Genomic DNA, 17,717 nt, shown 5'->3' on the forward strand with positions numbered 1-17,717 from the left:
TGTAGAGGTTTGGGACCACCAGGTGGATAGGGACTACTGCTTCATAAATGAGTCTTAGGTCTTGGACTAACCAGTATGCTCCTGATGGTTTCAAAACTGGAAGAATTGGGGCATTACTCGGGGAGTTGGCCGGAGTTAAAAGTCCCTGCCCCATAAGGCAGGAGATGATAGGTTTGAGACCTCTACAATGGGTTTCAGAGATTGGGAACTGGGGTCTAGAAGGAAAGATGGTGGGGTTTTTCAGCATGATGGTGATTGGGGTGTGGTGAGAGGCCACAACAGGCTTGGAGGTGTCCCATACCTAAGGGTTGACTGGGGTGGGTGAGATTGGAGGTTGGGTTAATGGGGTAGGGTCTTTGAGCAGAGGAAGGAGAAGGTGAGAGGAGGGATTTAGGCTCTCTGTGATCTGTAAGGAGGCCCCTAGGAGCTGCAAGATGTTTCTTCCTAGGAGTGGAACGGGACAGGAGGGTATGACCAAAAAGGAGTGTGTGACAGGGATATTATCAAGGCTGCAGTTTAAAGGAAAGGTACGAAGGGGGCATGATGGAGTTCCATCAACCCCCATGACCAAGATCTGGGAAGGGGTAAGGGGACCAGAATGTGATGGCAAGACTGAATAGGTAGCCCCCATGTCCACTAGGAATGAGATGGACTTACCCACTACCTGTAGCGTTACCCTGGGTTCAGCAAGGGTGATGGGGGTCTTCAAGTCCAGGCTGCATCAGTTATACATGAAGCCAAGGAACTTTAAGGCCAGAGAGGAGTCCTCACCTTGGCCGGATGGTCCCTGGTATGGAGACGCCGGGAATGAGCCTTTAAGGGGACAGGCATCTCTCCAATGGCCAAGCTGCCGGCAGTCGAAGCACAGTTTGGTGGGTATTTGAGGATTTGGACATTGGCGGACCCAGTGTCCTTCCTTACCACATTTGAAGCAGGCTCCTGGTGGCATTCCTTTTGGTGTCCCAGACTTTGACTTGGCCCCTGGGCTGTGATGTCTTGGGTCTTCAGCCGGCCTCAGGGCTGCTACTATAGCCTGGGTCTGCAAGGCTACCTTCTGCTGCAGGCGTGCTTGGGGAGCAGCCTCGGCCTTTTTGTTCTGGTTGTTAAAACTTTAAATGCCATGTTTACCAGATCTCAGATGGGGGTTTGAGGACAGTCCTCTGCCTTTTTTAGTTTTTTTTTTTTTTCTGAATGTCTGGGGCTGACTGAGAGATAAAGTGGGTGGCCAGCACAGTGGCCCCTGCACTGGATGTAGGATCTAAGCAGGTATAGAGACCCATAGCCTCCGTGAGATGATTAAGGAACAGGGTTGGGTTCTCTTCCAGGACTTGGGTAATTTCTCTGAGTTTGTCATAGTTAACTGCTTTCTGAGCTGACCATTTCATTCCTGCTAACAGGCACTCAACCATTTGGTCATAGCGCCGTCTGCCTGTCTGTCCCGTCTGATAATCCCAACCCGAGTCGGCTTCTGGCACAGCCTCAGCTCCTACCGGCATAGTAGGGTTTGTAGCATGGGTTTGGTCTGCATGAGCTCTAGCAGCAGTTTGAACACGATCACATTCATCTGGAATTAGAGTAGAGGTTAAAATAATATGTAAGTCGTGCCACGTGACATCGTAAGCCTGGACTAGGTACTGGAATCCCCTGAAAAAATTGGTAGGATTAATGAAGAACGAGCCTAGGCATTTTTCAATTGAAGAAAGATCAGTTAGTGAAAAAGGGACATGGACCTGAATGACACCTTCTGCTTCTGCCACTTCCCGGAGGGAAGCAAATATGGGAGTTTAGGGGCTCTAGATTCAGGCAGGAGCAAGTATGTGAGCTAACTGGGGAAGAAAGGTTTTTAGAGGGAGGGGGAGAATCCGGTTGAGAGGGGAGGGCCGGGGCTGGAGTAGCCATTGGCAGGAGCTGATAAGGAGGGGGAGAAGGAGGAGAAGCAAGATTTTCAGGGGAATCAGAAAAGGAGGAGGGAGGTTCTGGGGCAGTAGGCTTAGGAGGCTGTACGGATTCAGAGTTTCCTTGGGCTAGGAGAACCTGAGCTGTGGAGCATTGGGTGCACAGATCAGAGTGGGTGCACAAGGCCCAAAAGCCTTGAATGTAGGGAAACTCAGACCATTTGCCAGTCTGTCTGCAAAAATTATCTAACTCGGTAAGGGTAATGAAATCAAAAGTGCCTTCTGGAGGCCAGGTTTCATGATTATCGAGCTGATATAATGGCCAGGCTTTGGTGGACAGAAAAATCAGCCATTTTTGCTTGAGGCCAGGCACCCTAGAGGTAACTTAGGATCTAGCTTGGACCCCTGCCCCCCCATTCCTGGTCCCAAGGACGGAAGATCAGTGACTGAGAATTGGCGTCCTGCAACTCAAGTCACCGACCAAGTTGGACAGAAGTGGAGTTCAAGGCCGTGGGACATCTCTGCCCGTTCTTGAATCCCAGAGGGAGAAGTTTCTCCTGGAAGGGCTACCCACTACATAGCACTACGATTTTCGGTAGGAGAGCAGCCTCTCCGGAGGACGGGGACCCGGAGTCGGAGTCCAAGGACCAGGAAGTTGAGGGACGGTGGCACTTACCCTGGTTCAGAGCTTGGACTGGTGGGGTGGCCACAAGGCCTCCTCGGGGAGTCGGGAGAGGAGTGGTCTTCAGAAGACAATGACTCCTCCCGGGTTTTGGCACCAAATGAAAGGTTTTTTTAGGCTCCACCGAGGAATAAATGCTAATCAGCCACAAAGTTAGGCAGTATAGAGCTTTATTGGGGTTTGCATGCCTGGGCGAGGTTTCCCAGTCCACTCTGTGGGGCCGAGAAAGTCGCACCCGATCAGGGACTGTGGCAGGGTTTTATCTTGGTTGGCTCTCTTTGTGGGAGCTGGGGATTGGTCCCCATTGAACAAAGTGGCAATATATCGTTGGTGGTTTTCCTTGTGCCCTGGTTTGACGTCAGCTATCTTTTCTAGGTTATAATTCAGCTACCATGTTTGTAGTTAAGCCACCATGTTTGCAGTTGAGCCGCCATTTTCTATTTCAGCCGCCATTTTGTCCTACCCCACCGGTCCTGACAGGATATTCTCCAAGCTTCCTGAATGTAACAATCACATAGAATCCACTTTAAACACCTTCAAGGCACAACCTGCATACTATTTTTGTTGCTGGTGAGCTTTCTTAAGTGGTGCAGTGATTATCTTCATACCAGAAAGGAAGATTTCCATATAATTCAATGTTTTCTGGGCTATGGGTGCCATCTCACTTCCTTGCCTGACCTTCCTCCCTCTTCTTGACTCACCCACGCCACACTATCTCCAAAGAGCTGAGGCCACTGTATTTTGTTCAATCCGTTGTTTTCTTTTTCAAGAGAAAATTTCCAAACTCAATGGCAGTGTTTCTCAGTGTTGGCTGCATATTGAGACCACCTGAAGAGTTTTTCAAAAATATCAATGCCTAGATCTCATCCAAAGATTCTGATTCAACCTGAGTGGGATGAAGTGTGGGCATCAGCATTGTTTAAGCTCCTCAGGCAATTCTGATGTGGAGTCAGGGTTAAGTACAACTACCCACGGTCTTGTAAATAGGCCCCCAATTATTCATTTCTAAAAGAGCAAATTTCTGCCCCTTATTTAAGCAAAATGTTTTTTACCCAAAGTGTTGGTTCCGTGAGTTGTTACTAACTTTACTTCCATGATATAATAAAACCAGGTCTTGATTTCTAAAAGAATGAAGCAGTGTTACCAACCATATTCCCCCAGATTCACAGCCCATTAGGGAATTAAAGAAAACCGTATCTGTACTTTGTCATCCACTCATGATTCTCCCAGACCCTGAAGTTGGGTTATTAGCCAATATTTATAGAAAAACCTCAAACCTGGTGATTCATACTCAAAATATAATAGAGGAAAGAAATAATCCTTTCAGACTCTTTAACATCCTCTCCAAACAAGAACCGCTGTTTCTGATTGAGAGCTTATTAGATGTCCCACTGTTGCTAAAGGTTGTCTCATCTAATCTATACTAGGGCTTTTCAAACTTTTAATGGCAGATGAATCTCCCTGGGACATTGATGAATGTAGACTCATAGTTCTGCCATAGAGGGCTCACCTCGGATTCTGCATTTTTAACCAGCTACTGGCCTTCTGCTCACCTCTTGAATAGTAAAGATTTACTCAATGAGTTTTTGACATTCCTTCCTCAAACTCCATTTCACAGATGAAGAAATTAGGGGTAAGGACCTATAAGAGTCAAGATTCAAACCAAGATCTGTTTGACATAAAACCCTGTCCACTGTGCTGCCCTGGCCAGGTGGTTCAGTTGGTTGGAGCATCATCCCTTGCACCCAAAGGTTGCAGGTTCTATTCCTGGCAGGGTACATACAGGAGGAAATTGATTGATGCTTCTCTCTCACACTGATGTTTTTCTTTCTGTCTCTCCCTTCCTCCTTCTCTAAAATTAATAAACATATCCTTGCGTGAGGATAATAAAAAATGATAAGAAAAAATAGAAGCAAAACAAAAGCCTTGTTCACTGTGCTAATCTGCCTCTTTTTAGTTGTTTTTTTTTTTTAATTGTGGGATTTTCATCTTTTAAAAGAGATAATATAATGATTTTTTTCCTTGTTGATGAAAATGGAGATAGATGCACTGTCAGAAGAAAGACTCTCCCTTTCCCATCTGGTGTTTCTTTCAGCTCCTGATCTAAATCTTGGTCTTATCATTGCTCAAGAACCAGTTACTTTGAGGTTGGTGGTGAGGATATGGCTACACCTTCTTCTTTCTTTAATATATATACTAGTTTTGTTGAAACTGTTTCTACCAAATTGAAACTCAGGTCCAAAGAGAATAAAGTGGTCTATGACCACCAACTAGAGTAGAGCTAAGATAGCTGACAAGATCTCTGTGAGGAGTCCAAAGGTCTCATTCCAATTTTTAGACCCAAGATTGCCTAGATCTACAATGACTACACCCTACCTATATTCTACCACCTTTCATTCAGCAATAAAAGTGCATCTGAGTCTGTCTGTCTCAGCAGGGGGGCAAGGGAGTCTTCTTGACACCATCATTTCAATACTCTTTTTCAGGAACAGAAGCTAAGATACAAGTAAGAGAGTAGCAAAATCATCATCCAAATGTAGGTACAGGCCACATGCAGAGTCAGAATGTGGTTGTTTACCTAACACAAATCCTATAATGCAGTTTGTGGAAATTCTTTACCCTCTTAATCAGGGGTGTGGGAACTGTGTACAAATTGACATCAACCATCTTTATTCAAGTCATATGTTTATTTTCCAAAATAGTCATTCCTATTATAAGGGGGAATTTAGTTTGTGATTATTGAGATTTGTGACAGCATTGTAATGTTTTCTTCATAAAAATTGCAAAAAATCTTCAAAAATATCCACTCTTTTGAAGTTCTCAGTCATTTTCCCATAAGTGGACATGTAGTCCTAGTAACCCAGGCAAATGCTTGATACTTTACCAAAGTCTGCAGGTACCAGATTAGACAGGTAGGTCCTGCTGATTAGATAGCTTTAAGGAGAAAATCTCATTAACACTTTCATCTTCAAAGAACAGAAACCTAACAGAGCTTGTACAAATATCAGCCACTGGCCTTAGGAGTCATAAATAAATGCATGAGTTAACCTAAAAGAAAACAAACAGAATATAAACTCTTAAACCCTGCCAACTGTAATCTAACACATGGATGGCTGTGAACTTGCATTAAAGGGTTAGATTATATATGTGTATATGGACTTTAAATCTTCATATGTATGTGTGTTCCATATTTGTGTGTACACATTTGTATGTATTTGATATATACATACGTGCATATTCATTTAGAATCTTTTTCAGGAACTCCAACTCAGGGATTCTGAAAGTATCTACTTACAGGGTTATCCATGTAGTTTGGCCAAATCAGTGTGGCATGTGAGCACAGGGGAAGGAATGACATTGTCTGGGACTTTTCTTTCTTTCCTTTGCTGCTTCGGACCTTTTTTTTTTTTCTTGAGAGGATGACTAAGCAGTGCTGGAGACTATGAATTTGCTTAAGTGTGAATGGCTGATTGCTGAGAGAAGCACCAGCCCTCCTGCAAGGTGATTGACTAGGGATGTAGGTCTTCACACTTGATGCCTGGATTTGATTTGGAAAGTCTGCCAAGTCTTTTACTGGGATATTTATCTTAATTAGATCTGAAAGACCTGCCACAGCAGAATAGTCACACCGATTAAAATGAAAAACAGGAGAAATTACTGATCAAATTAATCATAATGTCGGGTTACAGCTGTAGGTCTGATGTAATTTGCCACTCCAGTGAGTTACATCGGCTTGGCCTGGGAAAGAGAGCCGGCTTTATGCTGATCCATAACACCCGCCCGCTCCAGGCAGCTCGGCAGTAAGCTGGCTCCATTCATTTTCTTGGCTTGCTCTGACCTCCCTGCTGCAACTAGAAACAAATCGGGCACCAAACAAATGGTGTGGGGGGAGGAAATATTCTCTTATCCAAGCAATTGTACTATTTCAAAATGGTGAGCTTCTAAATGGGCAGGCTTGGAGCTTTGTGCTTGTTGGTCTTTTTGCTTTGGTTTTTTCCCACTTAACTTCCTTTTAGTTTTGTTTATGCTGACCTGACATTGATTACAGATGCAGGACAGGAATCAAAAGGTCAGAAGACAAAACCTTTGGCTCTAAGCAATGAGAAAAGCCTTTTGAAAAATCCCCTTGCCAAAATGACTCTACAAATGGGGAATGGATTGAAATAATCTAGAGTGTCACAACAGGGGATGGAGAAACCCAAGATCTAGTAAGAGCTGATTGTTTCCAGGACGGTATGGTTGTCCTGGTATTCTAATTTTTTAAATAAGCCCCACTTTACCATGTGCTTGGGGTAAGATGGGTGAGTAATACAATTTTTTTAAGAAAACAAATGAGAGCTCAGATTCTTTTCAATGTATACCCTGAGCTGTGATTCATCATGACTCATTCATTCAGTGTTTATAAAACACATCTTCCCATTAGTGATACAAAGAAAAGGCCTTAAAACATACCCACATCTAGACATTCAACTGGGAATTCTTAAAAAGTAAAATTTAGGAGCAATGTAGGACTTCTCTCCAACCAGTTCTGTTTTATCAAGGATCTAGATAAACCACCCTAAAATGGAGAAATTACCCTAAAACAGAGGTGGTTAGAAAGTGAGGAGGCCTTCTTCCCAATGTTATCAGATGACTGGAGATTTTTCTTTTTGACCATCTGATGTGACACCCAAATTCTATTATTTATTCCTGGACCAGATGTACTCTTTTGTCCCCCATTTGAAAAAGCCCTGTCCTCTATCCCATCAGCAATGAATCTGGTACATTTTGCAAATGAGGGAGATGGGCAGTTATAGAAAACAAGGTGCCTTGGCATTCAAGCAATGATATCTTTTGGACATTTCTATGGACCACATTGTGAGTGGTTATTATATTTATTGGTTTAGTGGTTTTAACCAGAATTTTTTTAAAAATTAAAAGGTAAGCTTATGTATTTTTCTTGAAGCTTCTGTTTAAGTTATATATTACTCTTACAGACATATTAATATAGTTACTACGGAGGACCCTCAAAAACCGAATCACCTTCTGGAGGGTGGGCCCCTAATAATACAGGCTTTCCCTGCTAGGTGAGTATTCTAGGAACCCATCTGTATCAGTGTACTATGTGGTGTTTTTGTACATTTGGCTTCAGTGAATTTTTTTGTTTTTGAAGACTCTGTCAGCGCATTTTCGCATTTCATGCTGGGTGATTACAAGCACACCTGCCTACACCACACTGAGTGTTTAGCAGTTTTTGACCAAAAACAGAATGACCCCTGTGCCCCACCCTTCTTATTCACCTGATCTCACCCCAAGCAACTTTTTTTTCCCCCTGGATGAAAAACATTCTCAAAGGGAAATGGTTTGCCAATGGGGAACAGGTGAAACAAAAAAAAGGCAGAAACACTAAAAGGCATCAAATCAGTGAGTTAAAAAACTGTTTGAGCAGTGGAAAAAATGTCTCAATAGGTGTGTTGCATCAAATGGAGAGTACTTTGAAGGTGACTGATGTTTAAACATGTAAGGATAAATACACAGTTTTTTATAAATTTCATTTTTAGGGGGTCCCTCCGCACACATGTAGACAGAAGTATACATGTACATAAGGACAGATATATTTATTGGTACGTATATTGTTGTATGTATGTGTGTGTTGACTTTTGTTGTAAAATATATTTCTTACTATGTGATAAGGTCAGAAGAATTTGAAAAATACCACCCTGAAAGACCTAGTTATTTAGAAAGGCAGAGGTAGGATCTCTTAGACATGGAACAGCTCAGGATGCAAATTTATCAGTGTTGCAGCATATTAAATGTGATGATGAACTCCTAAACACTGAATACCATCCCCAGCAGTCAAAAACAACAAAAACAGATACCCCCTACACACACAAACACACACATCCTGGACCAGAATACTCTTTATCCCCAATCTGAAAAGTCACATGAAATTATTAGTTTAACAAACCTATTAAGTTGAAAAACTAAGTAATTTATTAAAAGCTGACAAAGTAGTCACACAAAATGAATAGATAACTCTAAAGAAAAAGAAAGGAGAAAATAGTAGGAAGGAAGCACAGGGCCCCACAGTGATTAATTTAAGTTCCTAGAAGATATACCAAGGGAAAAAGCCTTGTCCTTTCAGAGCTGCTAGTCAGGAACCAAGTCCATAGACTGTGTCTAGAAAAACTATGGGTCATAGTTGCTTAGAACTTTCCTAGTTCTCCCACTTGGTCCAGGCCCAAGGCAAAGCTGGCACTAACCCCCTAACCTGGTCTTCCTATTTTGTTTCTCCTTAATTCAATCTATTTTGTAAACTACTGTGAAACTATCTTCCTAAAAGAACATGTTCACATCACGCTCATGCTCAAAGCTCCTTTTTGGCTTTTTAGCCTGGCCTTACTGTCCACCCTGTCTCCCACCTCCCCCCACTATATTCAGCCTCTCCCAATACCTGATGTCTCTGTGCAGCCCACTTTCCTGGCTCTACTGGTGTTATGCCCACAGCCACAATTGCCCACTCCTCTCACCACTGGTCCCTCATGGCTTCCTTCTCTTTCTACCTCTTCCATGAAGTGCCCACATATGGCCAGTACTCAGTAATTTCCCTGGTCTCTGAACTCACACATTGGGCACTTAGCATATATAATTTGAGCTTTTTTTCATAGTGTGTGTGAACAAGTTTGTGATTTTATTTGAATTATAAACCCCTCAGGGAGAAACAGTATATCTCATACATCTGTATATCCCAGGACTATCAATAATTGTTGTAAATGATGATTTCTCACTTAACAGTTACTCATTTTGAAAATATGTCCCTATTATCAGACCATCTTAAATTTATTTGCAAAATTACTCAATAAAGATAATAATTACTAATGAAAAAAATGTAACCTATTTATTTTTATATGTAGAACAATGCCTGGTGCATAGCAAGGACTATAAATAAATAGATCTTCTATGACTATGATGCCTTTTAAATTATTTTAACCCCATTATTCTTTACGCTATCTTCTCAGTGGGTTTTGGGCAATGCACACTTGATTTAGACTGCTTTAAAACAGCTTCCTTCATTTGGAAAGAAATGTACATTAAAGTAAGAATCATCATTTTCTAATTAATCTCCTGTTTCTTTTCCCCACCATCTCAACAATATATGACAGTTTTTGACTTTAAGAATATAATAGAGAGAGGAGCCAGCCTTCTTAATATTATGTTGATCTGATTATCTGTGAGTTAAAACATATTTTCTAAAGCATAAAAATATTATAAAGCAGATAGACCCAAGGAAAACAGAAGTGGCTCTCCCACCATGGGTGTACCTTGGGCCCCACCATTGGATACCAGAGACTCTCACATGACATGCTCTGGCTGCCCAGACCCCACTGGTAAAGTGGACAAACATGTACAAAGCCTCCCAGTAGAAAAATGATGATCCAGTTTAAAAAATAAAAATGCTATTGAGCATTTAACACATATCAGGCATTTTGCTAAGTATTTTGTGTACATTTTTTATTTGATACCTTGATATCATAGGAGGGAGGAAACCAAGGCTCAGAGAAGATGAAACTCACTGAAGGCCCACAGCTTGTCAGAGGTGCAGCTAAGATTTGAGCCCTGTCTGCCTGGCTCCAACCTGGGGGACCTCATGTGCCATTTTAACTGGACAGTATGTCTGTTATCCAGTGTAGTTACTAATACTACCCATTTCATTTCCAGAACTGTCCTGGTTTGGCAATAAATTATTTGGGCAACTTTTCATGCTCACTATGCAACCTCCAACACTTATACAAACTGCTCCCACCTGATTTCACTCCACTAGATGCCACAAAAGGCTAAGATATTAGTATACTTAAAATAATGAAAATATGGCAATAGACATTTTTATAAGTAGATTCTATTCTCTCTACTTGACAACTAATAATTAATCAAAATGTGGTCCTACTTGAGATGAGAATGCTTGGTGAAAAGCAACAGGAGACATACCCTTCTTCCAAATGATTGGAAAAAAACATGACAGCAATATTTCTAGGAACTGGCTCAGGTGACCGACACTATGCTAGCAGAGTTATAATTTAGAATAAAGAGTTTCCCCCACCAAAGAAAGAGAGGTTCAATAAGGAGAGAGGAATAAATCACACCCACATACATACTCATGAGAATATAACTAATGATTTTTTTAAATCTCATGGTGCACAAGAGCCAAAAATGAAATGGTATGAAAAGGCTTGCAGGTGACATGGAGGGGAAGAAGGGCAAGGTTTCATAAATAAGGTGGGAGCTCCAGCCCCTGTCCTAGGTGGTACCTAAGAGTACATCAAAGCAGTCATGATTCCCAGAAGGGGTACACATCAAAACATCATGGAAAGATTTCTTCAACAAATAAATTATAAGATAAAGAGAGAAAGAGAAGCAAAAGAAGAAGAGGAGGAGGAAAGGGGAGATGAGGATAGGAGGATAAGGAGGAGGAGGAAGAGAAGAAGGTGTGAGAGATTTGGACCTGTAGATCAAAAGACCTGATAATAATCTCATTATGTGGATCATTTTTAGATTATAATTCAAGCAAACTGTACAGAGGAAAGAGTATGAAATTTATGAGACAATTGGAAATGTGAGCACTGATTAGGTATTTGATGATATTAAGGGATTATTTTTATTATTTTTAATATTTTAGGAGTGATAATGGTATATAGTTTTCAAAGAGTATCCTTTGAAGGTACATACTGAAGTACAACTAAAGTGATAGGATGTCTGGGATTTTTTTCTAAAATGACATGTATAGAAGGGGAAAAAATAATGTGGGTGGGAGTGGTTGGATAGGGTACAGATAAAAGGAGATTGGTTATAAGTTAATAATGATTGAAATAGAGTGATGGACCCATGGGAGTTAATTATAGTGTTGTGTCTTCTTTTATGTGTGTTTAATATTTTCCACAAGAAAAAATTAAAGAGGAAGTTTTAATCACCTGGGGATTCTTTCATAATATAGATTCCCCCCACCCAAACCAAGAACTACAAAATCAGACTCTCTAGAGTGAAGCCAGTAATTCAAATGATCAATGAGTTTTAAGAACTCTTGCTCTAGAATTATAAATAATTTATTAGAACAAGATAGGTTAACTAAGGCTCAGGGACAATATACACACAAAAAAATGGTTAATGTGTTGAGACAGTATCTTTAAAAACTGAGGATTTTCATCTGAAAGATTAAGTAACTGAGAATACAATTGTTAATTTTTCAGTAATTTAAAGAAGATAATATAAAACTAAAAATAAAAAGTGTCTTTTCAATTCTCAAAAAGAAAAAATGGGATGACTCTCTATCAAATGAGGTAGATTGAATACATGTGTTTATTTCTATACCCTCCTGAAACCCCACTAAAATGACACTAAGAGAAAATTTTTAAAATGAAGAAAAGACAACAGCAGGCAAGCAATGTCAATAAACATTTGGAAAAGCAGGTAGAGTTAACCAAACTGAGCAAACTAAATACTAAGGTCCTAATAAAGGAGCACAATGATAAACAAGGCAACTCTGGGGTCCCCAAAAGCCTTAAGGGTTAGACACCAGCTGCTGTGGAAGATGGGAAGTGGGAAAGCAGAGGTCTGTTGCTGAAAACAGGGAATTAGGTTAATGACAGCAAAATGAGTAGTTAGACCCTCAGCTTCCTCCCTAATTGAAGCAGACAGGTAGCTCTCTGTTCAGCACTTTATACATGAGAAATTGAATGAGAACCTCTACACCTGAAGACATCAAGTATGCTGGGGTGAGCTCCTTACTAATGACCAAGGCATCAAGAGAAAGTCTACATCCTGAATGACAAGACCTACCTTCATTGGGCCGCTCAGATTATCCACAGGTGTTCAAGTAAGCAGGCATCCTGCTACCACCCAACCTTATCACTACCTCAGGTAATTTTGGGATTCTTCTCTAAAGAGACTTCCCAGCTAATCAGAAAGGAAAGAGTCATTTATTGATCTTTGGGGTCTCCAACAACATAGACACATCACTGCCTTATTCTTATACATAAAATGACAACAAAGAATTACTAGATGTTTGAAGATTTCCTTTATCTGAAATCAGAAACCAAAATAAAGTGGAGAGTAAAAGGAATTCATAGGAAAAAGAGACAACACAGGAAAGAAAAAAACTTTACTAAAAAACTAAAAATTAATGTCCTAGAAAATATATAGAGAGAAGACTATGCATCTACAAAATTTATTAATAGGTGCTAATCACAAAAAAAACATTTAAAAATGATTGAGATGATGTTTAGACAACAGTTTAAATAATTATAGCTGAAATAAAAAGTTCAGTAGAAGGTTTAGAAAACAAAGTAAACACCTCAGCATATAGAACAAAAGTGGGAAAAGAGAGAACAAATAAGTAAAACAGGAGAGAATAGCAAATCATTCCAGAAGGTCCAACTTCTAACTAATAGAACAGGAAAAAAAGAGATGAAATTACCAAAGAAATAATTCAGAAAATGTGAAATTTGTTACCTTATGGAAAATATCATTTAATGCAAAACTAACACATGAAAGAAAAGACCCATCTCAAACACATCACTGTGAACATTTTTCAGAAGGAGGAAAGCAGGTAAAATACAAGGAATCAGGAATCTGAATAGCACTGGGTTTCCATAGCAAAACTTGAATCCTTTCAAATTCTGAAAGAAAATTATTTTCAACTTGTATTTTATAAACTGCCAAGTTATCTATCAAATGTAAGTATAAATTAGAGTCAGATGCAGAGTCTCTGGAAGATTTATCTCAAATTGATCTGTCACATATCTTTCAACTCTACTGGAGGAAGTATTCCACCAAAACAAGAGAGTAAACCAAAAAAAAAAAAAGGAAGATTGGAGGTTGACCAGTAGGAAGGAGCAAAAACAAATCCCAAGCTGACAGTTACAGAATGGACTTACAGAGTGATGAGTCCACCTTGACATCAGGAGAAGAGGCAGGGGATGGAAAAGTAGGGAGCAGAAGAGAAACTAAGAATGATCCCTGTGGTTGTCCTGATGAAAAACAGCAGTTCTGCCTTTCTTGTGATGAGTTTGGAGAGAATTATGGACAGAAAAAGAGAACACTAAGCAAACAACAGGAAAGCAATAATAATTGACTTTAGTAAGAACAAAAACTTTTTATAAGAAAGGACACCTATTCATGGTATACTATTAGGCTCAGCAGTAAGCAGAAATTTCATGGTCAAAAAAGAAATTCTGATTAAGTCAGAAACTTAGAAACTTTGCTTTTTTAGGTTTGAAGTCTTTTTTATTTTAAATACTTTATTTTTTTATAGCAGATTTAGATCCACAGTCAAAGTAAGAAGGTACAGGTGTCCCATATACCCTCTGCCCCATACATGCATAGTCTCCCACATTACCAACACTCCCACAAGAGCAGTATATTTGTTAGAACTGATGAACTTATATTGGCACATCATAATCACCCAACATCCATAGTTTACATTAGGATTCACCATTGGTGAATGTACATTGGTATTGTACATTCTATGGGTCTGGACATATCTATAGTACATATGTATTCATTGGTACAAATATCCTTACAGCATATTTTCACAGCCCCTCGTAACAAATAAATTCTTTCACTGTCTGCATAGTTTCACAAAAGTATTTTTTAATAAAAAAAAATCTCCCTAGATATCAAGAAAAAAAGGCAGTTTAGATAGATGAAAAACTATAAGTAAGGCTATAAACTCATCAAGGAAAACTAGCTTTGTTGAAGATAAAGATTGTTAAAGAAATGAGAGAATGACTTAGAGTTTCATAAATGACAGTAACAAGGATTTTTAAAACTATGGTTTTTAAAATGTCTCTTTAAAAACAGATTCTAAGTTGTATGACAATAAATAGAATGAAATCAGAGAGCAATCAATGTGCCATTCCCAGTTCCTCTAAATTAAACTGTTCAAAAGAAAGCTGGAAACAGCAGACTTTAGTTTGAAAGCCATGAGTTAGAGGTCTAAGTCTTTCTCCACAGATGTCAGTTAAAAGCGTAAAACAGGTAAGAAATCCAAACAAAGAGAAAAGAGAGAGCTGAGGATTGATTTGTAGAAGAAATTCTCCATGATTAGAAATTGAATAGAGGGAGCAGTGTTTTCAAAATATTGGAGGAATAGTGAAAACAGGGGAAAGATGCAGGAGTGCCAAAATTATAGAAGCTACAGATATGAGAGCTTCCAGAAGGTCCAATGTGGTCAGTGTTTCAAGGGTTGCATATATTAAAGAGTAAAAAAGGAGAAATTATATGATTTGGTGATTGGAAGAGTATTGATGATCTATAATTAGTGATGAAGGCATTTTTAAAATACTACTAACATACCCAAGGGGATAGAATTGAACTCAAAATCTGATTCAGAATTAACATAAAAAGATAGTGGCTAAATACCAATGATAAAAATTTAAATGAAGAAGAAGGTTAACTTACTCTTTAATATCAGATTTGGATGAAACTTTGAGAATGCATTTTGTCCTAATGATACATGATTAACCTGAGCTCAAGTACTTTTCATTTTTAACTTGTATTTTATGATAATTGAAAATAAATTAGTTTGCCATCAATATAATTTTGCTATAAGGAGGGCTTACTTGTTGATCAAATATATGTTTTGAAATAAGATTTTTTAAAATAATACTTGTACTTTACTCTGGAGTTTGACTCCACTGATCTGTGAATTTCCTGAGAAGGAATCTTATAGACAAATACAAGATGAGAAACATTATGTTAGCTTCAAGCTGTTTTATTTTCACATTTTAGGAAAATCTGAATGTTTTAAATGGAAGAAAGTAATAAGCTAGTAAATCATTACAATTGTAATATCTCAAGTTATTTACTTTAAGTGGTCATTTTCTCTTATTATGTCTCCAGTATTAAAAATATAATTTACTTGAATGTTGGATCACCATCCAGTTGCTATTACAGTGGAGGTGAAGCAAGAAGAAGACATTAAACCCCCTTCTCCACTGGTTTTAAATTCTGAACAGAGTTACACTTTTGAGCAAAGAGAAGAACCTGAATTAGTACATCTTATGGAAAGATCTGTGTTGCCATCACTTTCCTCTGTTGATGTGAAAATGACATTGTCTACATCTTATATTCCAAGGAGAGATGACTTTTTTCATCATGGGAATGGAGGACACTTCAGGTCACAATTAGGGTATGGCCCTCAGCATTTGCAGAATTTGGAGCATCAGATAATTTTAGAAAATCAAAAAAAAATTTTTTGGACTGTATGTTAGGGAGAAGAGGAATGGATTGAAAAGAAGTAAGCAGCTAGAAGAAGAGTTGCTACAATTAAAAATGGAAGTGGAGAAGCTGAAATTAATTCGCTTACAGCATGATCTGCCTGAATATGATAGCTTCTAAGTTTTTTTCAGTCTCACAATTTGATAATTTTAATTTTGGCCAAATTACTTTCATTTGGGAATATCTTAAAGCTGAATACATACTCTTAAAAAATATTGTTAGTCTCATTAAAAAGCCCTGACATTTTTAATTATTTAATTTTCTTTTGAGATATATTAAAACTTACTGATTAGATGACAGAAAATATCATTTACTTGAGTCTTTGGAAATGATGTGATATTTTAGCACTTGGTAATTATTGTATTCCTATAAATTACAGTGATTGTTTGTCTTTCCTGAGCTTACAAATCTATTTGGTTTTAGTCAGAAAAACCACCCACTAGCCTTGACTCATCAATAAATAGTGAGAATTTACTTTTACTTTTATAAGCCATGTATAAAGCAATGGATGAGCCAAATAATTATTTATATTATGAGAATGTGTGTGGTTAAATAATAATTCTCCTACTTTACTTTCCCCCTTCTTCTTCTTCTGAATGTAGAGAAACTCAATGCAATTGGCTTCCTAACATTTTTGTTTAATGACAGTTTTAATAGACTATGACTTATTTTTACCAAGCTTAGAACACTGCTATCAATTTGAATCTTTAGACTAAATCAGAAACTTTTCAAGCAATGAAGGGAGGAAGTAGGAGGAGGAAAAATAGAGTGTGGGTGGCAAAAGTGTGCAATTCTCATCTTCCATATTGGAAGCCAATAGATAATGTCCTAAATTGACAAACCAAGAAAAACTATTTAAGCATATTATTTAAAAGTGTGGAGGTAAAACCAGAGAAATACCTAAAAGAATTTGGAGAAGATTCTTAGGGGTAAAGAAGCTTTAGTTGTATAAGTTATACTATTTCAATGTTTGACTTTCTACACTAAGGTCTTTGTGCTTACTGTTCCCTCTGCTTGAATATGTTTCCCTTAGATATAGAGCTTTCTCCGTCATTTCATTCAGGTCTTGGCTTAAATTTTTCTTCATCAAAGACCTATTCCACTTATGGAAATTTATCTGAAGAAACCCAAAACACTAATTCAAAAGAATATATACACCTCTATGTCCATTGCAGCATCACTTACAATAGCCATAGATAATAGATTTGGAAACAACCCAAGTTTCTATCAGTAGATGAGTGGATTAAATAGCTATGGTACATTTACACAATGGAACACTACTCAGCTGTAAAAAGGAAGAAGAAAAAAATTTTACCCTTTTAAACAGCATGGATGGACCTGGAGAACATTATGCTAAGTGAAATAAGTAAGTCAGATAAACACAAAAACCATGTGATTTCTCTCTTGTGGTAATGAACAAACTGAACTAACACGCAAAATAGAGACAGACAAGAAGTGCAGGCTATGCAAAGTGAAATAAAGAAAAATATACAGGGAACCAACAATGAAGGGAAGGAAATCAGAACTCAAGTCAATGATTTGGAACAAAAGGAAGAAATAAACATTCACCTGGAACAGAATGAAGAAATAAGAATTCAAAAAAACAAAGAGAGACTTGGGAGCCTCTGGGATAACTTCAAATATTTCAACATCTGAAGCATAGGGGTGCCAGAAGAAGAGGAAGAGCAAGAGATGGAAAACTTATTTAAACAAATAATGAAGGAAAGCTTCCCCAATTTGGCAAAGGAAATAGAATAGACTTCCAGGACATCCAGGAAACTCAGAGAGTCCCAAAGAAATTGGGCCAAAGGAGGAACACACCAAGACACATCATAACTAAATTATCCAAGATTAAAGATAAAGAGAGAATCTTAAAAGCAGCAAGAGAA

The 17,717-nt window shown here is 38.6% G+C and overlaps 1 pseudogene; it reads left to right on the plus strand.

Moving 5' to 3' along the window:
* Positions 1-15,473: 15,473 nt before the first annotated feature.
* LOC114507809 lies at positions 15,474-16,103 on the plus strand (annotated as a pseudogene).
* Positions 16,104-17,717: the final 1,614 nt, after the last annotated feature.

The sequence above is a fragment of the Phyllostomus discolor genome, chromosome 10 (genome assembly GCF_004126475.2).
Source record: "Phyllostomus discolor isolate MPI-MPIP mPhyDis1 chromosome 10, mPhyDis1.pri.v3, whole genome shotgun sequence".
NCBI lineage: Eukaryota > Metazoa > Chordata > Mammalia > Chiroptera > Phyllostomidae > Phyllostomus > Phyllostomus discolor.